Here is a 5564-nt window from a genome sequence, read left to right on the forward strand (position 1 = left end):
TGTATTTTACTAACTCTGCGTGTTGGAACCATGCGGATAGAAGGGATCATAGGACTTTATGCCCATCCCATGGCTATAGTTAGGTTTTCAACTTGCATCAACATTTTCTCTCGCGCACTGGTGAAGGCTCCTGATGTCTCGAAGCCGCCTTATCCTCCCCATCGGTAGTGGAGACAAGGAGGCTAGCACGGGCCATGCCTCCGCCATGATCTTGTATGTGCATGTATAATCCCCCATGTTATAAAAAAGGTATATATTCCAATGTTTGGTCCCTGATATGAATAATGTTGAATTGTTAGCCGGCCTCGCCAACCCAAAATTCCTAGCTCCGCCCTGTCCCTCATCATATTTTGTCAACTCATGGTGTCGATGCGACTTCGAGTTATGGTGATGTTGTAGATTTGTGTCTATTTCTTTCCGTGGAGGGTCGCGACCACCTCGCCCGATGGTCGTACAAAGAAGTTTTTTTTGTCCCAAATCCTCAGTAGTAGATCTACTGATGCCAGCGGTGTGCTCTAGCGAAGACAAATCTTTCCATAAACTTGAAAGATTCGGTTCTTATCTTGGTTTTTGTTTGCGTTTTTTTATATTTCCAACAACACACCATCATGTTGCGTTATTAGATACCGCCGAGCTGATTTCAGTCCGGTATCCATCAGGTTTTGATTCTTAATGTTGGTGAGGTGATGCAGTGATTTGAAAAACATGTTGAAATATTTGATCTGACAGACAGAAATTTTGAACGATGCCGAATTGAGAGTCAATTACCTGCTAATTAGCAAAGTCGTACTGTACTATGTTATTCCTTGCATATTCAGTATCGACATTAAAAAAATAAACATATACATCCACGCCGCCAACGGTCGTTCGTTTCGTCCTCTGCACGGCTGCACCTGCACGCCGGCCGGCCGGCGCTCACGCCCACGCCTCCCTCTGCCGCTCTGAAGCTGCGCCTTGCCGGAAATGGCAGCCATGTTGGTAGTACTCAATAATTGGAGCTCTGAATTGAGTAGCGTTGCCGTACACAGCATAATATTTCCTCCATAAACGTAGTAGTACTGGTATTAGTTTTGTATGTACTGTGACAGCTTGACGGGTGAGTGATGGAGCCGAAAGGGATCGGGCACGCAGTTTTCTGTCGGGTCGCTCGCCACTGCTGCAACCTTGGCCTGGTTGCGAGTGGTTTTATGACTTCTTTTCTACTGACCTCGACAGCCAATGTACAGGAGCAGCAAATATGCCGGGAATTTAATTTGCCTCTCGGATGCATATTCTTCCTCTTTTTTAAAAATATTTTTTGAAGCGTTGAAATTTTTTGATAAAAAATTATTACATGTAAATATTCACAATATATGTGTGTTTGTCAAGTTTCAAGAAAACCCGATACTTTTTGTTGTCTATGTAAGGAAGAGAAAATTTATCTTGTTAAAATACTTATTGTTTACACAGAATTATGTATTTTTACACACGACACACGATAAGTCGATTTTTCATGAAAAAACTTTGTGATCGGTAGCATGTGAAGATCTACGTGTGACTTTTTTATTTTAAAATTTTTTATGTTTCAAAATGTATCTAAGATGCATTTTAAAAAAGAGCATATGCTCCTATGTGGCAAACCACCGCTCCCTATGCTGCACGTGTACCCCTTCTCGTGCGTAAGTTCATCTATGACATAGATAAACACAAAAATAAAAGCATGGCCGATTCATTTTGCCAATGCTGCCTGTCAGTTCAGGCACGCAGAAGGTGAGGCGGCCATTTGGTCGCTGCCAGGTAAACCTGAGGCAGACGCGAAAGTACATATATGATCCCCGGCGTGTCCACGCAGACACACTTCCAAATAAAATTTGAGCATGAAAAATATAGATCCGCAAATCTGTATTCTTTACATCGAATCGGTGGGTTAAGTAATTTGTGTCCTCTATCCAGACAGATCAAAACGAACCCGTTTGGTCATTTCATCAGTCGTAAGAAACACTTGTTCGAACAGCGGGGCAGCGTAACCGTATCCGCACCAGAAGCGTCTCTCCCTCCGTGGCACGGGGGCACGGGCGCACGGCATGGCATGGCACGAGAAAACACATCACCCATTTTCTTCTCCCCCCTTGGCACTGCCAAATTAGAGGGGGTGAAAGACAGTGAGAGAGGAGCACCTGAACCTAACATGTCAGTACGTCTTGGTACACTTGCAGAGTGGCTGACGCAAACACTGCCTGAAGAATGAAGACACGCTTGCAAGTTGCAGCCCTCGTCCCACATGCACGAACAGTACAGTGACAAGGTGACAGGTCTATCTAAACTTTTTTTTTCTGTCACCAAGGGCACAACGTGGGATTGAATATATCAGAATGAATATGAATTTTATTGGTTATTAAAAAACGAGACCCATGGGCGAGCACCCAAGGTATATTCTTATAGGGAAGCTAGGGGAGCTATGAGCAGCAAACCGTGGTGTTCGAGACTCGAACCCAAGTCGCTAGGTAGCCGAAAGCACTCCTGCCTCAGCTAGCCATCTGAACCTTCGGTTAGGCTCCCCTTTATTGGTTATTAGAAATGGACAACAACGACATGTTGAAGAGAGAGAAGAGTTGGGATAGGTCAGATTAAACTGACTGACTGACTTGCCGACGAACTAAAAAGGAGATTCCCCGTCTGTCACCTCCGCGAGCGAGGCGACCGGGTGGCCCCCTTCCCCGTGCCTTCGCGGAGCACCTCTCCGCCCCTCTCCCCTCCCGCCGCCGGGAGTTGCCCGCACGGTGCCGACGCATGGCCGGCGATGGTTGCTCCTTCTTTTACCTGGCGCCGACAGGCACAACACTAGGACCTTCGAGCTCAATCTGGGCAAAGGCGAGCTAGGCTGGGCTTGGAAGTGCCGCCTTCGGTTGGACTGACTAGCAGACCGTGATGTGGGTGGCGGCGACGACGTTGTTTCTGGCTGCGCGCGCAGCGGCAAGAACTTCACGGGCCCGATCTAGGTCCGGCCGGACATATGGCGCAGATCAAGGGGTAGCGGCGACGGTGGCCTACGTGCTGCAGCATGGCGGTGGGGATTTTAGGACTCGACCTGGGCCTAGCCGAGCCTGGTTGCTTGTACGAGACTGCGCCTCCCGGTTGGAAACTCCCTCAACCTACAGGGTATTAGCAACCATTTCCCGTTGTTGGTGGCTTGGTGTGTCCTTGCTGTTGTGTCCGGTATGCACCTGTGGATGGCGGACGTCCTCCAGGTGGTTGTGTTACTGTCTCCCTCTGGTTCCATTGCTGGCATGTTGCTACGACTGGTCGGCTACCGTCTATGATGGTGGAGGTTGTTCCCTCCCGAGTGGATGCAGAACTGCCGCCATTGTTTACATATCCTTCTTCTCGGTCTGCCCGGCCTCACATCGTTTGACATGGTGAGCCAATGATGGTGACTGCAACTCCGTGGTGACGCATGTTCGTGGGCGGCAAGTTTGGTGGAGCGCTATGAATTGTTCGGGGTTGTGATTTTTTGGTGTCGGCAGAAATCCCTCTCGTCTCGGTTCGTACCGATGCGGTGACACATGCAGGAGCTACCGTTCCTTCTGGAAGGGCGTCGGTGTACCCCTTCCTCACCCCCCTATGTCTACCAGGAGAAATCCTAGGACCAGTTCGGGCAGCACCATTACCGCATCCTTACTTGAAGGTATTATTGAGTACGCAGCGATTCGTAGGCATAGGAGTGTGGTGGAACTTCTCCGGAGGGCGTAAGGGTTGCGAGTCATCATCACTTTTGTCGATCTGCTGTAGTTGGCATTAGTTTCTCTCTTTTCTCTTGGCTGTGTTCTTGTATTGTTTGCCAGATCTCGAAGTTATATTATGTGGTTGTTATATTAATATAGCACAAGAAAAGCCTATTTCGAGATTAAACTAGATCTGAAATAAGTAGAGCTTCACATGAGTAGGCTGTTGATGGTGGCGGCGCTTAATTCATTATTAATGAAATATGAATCAACTAGCCACGTGATGGAGTTTCGTGATCGAGAATTTTGCGTATGTTACCCATTTTGATTATCAAGCACCGGTTTCGATCGGAAGGACGAGAAGAGACGAGAGCTACACGAGAGAAGGCACACGATTTACTGAAGAGACGAGAGCTACACGAGAGAAGGCACACGCTTACTGATTTGCTCGTGCTAGCAGTGGAGTGGACATAAAGGCACATGACTACTAGGTGGGCCTTGACTATACTCGAGTCTAGAAAGTATCTGCAACGCGCGCCAGTGGGGATACACGACTGCTACCTGATATCGATCATGTGTGCCTTTGCCCACCCACTTCTAATATATTGGGCTAACTGGCGAGAAACAACCAAAATACTAGTCACATGCCCTATTTGGGACACCATACTACTAGTTACGAGGATTTGCACCCCTCATCTGCATCGATATCGTCTTTTCAGTTTTAAAAAAAATCATAGAAAATTCAAAAAATATTCGAGATGGTCATGTGTTATGTCATCTAGTTTTAGGGAAAATTAACAAACATGAATTTTGATATGTTATGCAAAATAGAGTCATATTTCGGTAAAACGGTTTTCTGGTTGCATACGACCTCCAATGAAAAAGTTTTTTATATGAAAATATATCTACGCGAAATTTTACATCCGATTTAAATCGCCTTTGGCCGTTTAGCGATTTTAGATTCTGAAAAATCAAAAAAGAAAATAGAGTTTTTTCAGGTTTTAGAAAATGCTGAAAAGAAAATTCAAGATCTGATTTTTTTATAAAAAAACTTCCCTCGCTATCGTTTGAAACTTTTCCATTCTCCTCTACCCCTTCTCCACCTTGCCCCCTCCTCCTCTTTCCCTTCTCCCCACCTCATCTCTTCCACTTCTCCACCTTCTCCCCTCCTCCCCTTCCACTTCTCCACCTTCTCCCCGTAGATGGCCATCTCCTCTCCGGCGACGGAGACCGCCTCCTCTCCAACAACGGCAACCACCTTCGACAATGGCAACCACCTTCGACAATGGCAACCACCTCCGCTGCCCACCTATGATGCTCGGCCTGCTTCGCTGCCCACCTCCAATGCCCGGCCTACTCCACCTCCGACGCCTGCCTCCACCGACAACCTGCTCCAACGCCCTGCTCCGCCACCGCCGACGCCTGCTCCGGCCACCTTCTACTGGACATCTCCTCTCGTCAACGCCGCAAGGATGACTTGATTGCTTTCTTTTAGTTTTTAGGGTGGTTTTGTGTAAAATCACGTGGACAACTAAGCATTGGTCCAAGCATTTTTTTTGTAGAATTGCAAAAAAACTTACTAGCAGTGAACTAGACAAGCGCACGTGACTAATACATTATTGACAGCAAGTCGGACACGCACGCGACTAGCCTGCCATACTAGTGGCGTGCAAGGTACACACGCGACTAGTAAGGCCTTACCACCGGCAAGGTACCAGTGGTGGGCCCGGGATCGCGACTGGTAGCCCAAAATGAAACGCGACTGATAGGCTTTTCCCTACTAGTGCGTGGTCGCCTGTTGACAAGGGATTAACTTGTCAATGCCTATGGATTGTAGGCTAGGGTTTAGTTAGAAGTAGAGGG

This window comes from Lolium rigidum, chromosome 3 (genome assembly GCF_022539505.1).
Source record: "Lolium rigidum isolate FL_2022 chromosome 3, APGP_CSIRO_Lrig_0.1, whole genome shotgun sequence".
Lineage (NCBI taxonomy): Eukaryota > Viridiplantae > Streptophyta > Magnoliopsida > Poales > Poaceae > Lolium > Lolium rigidum.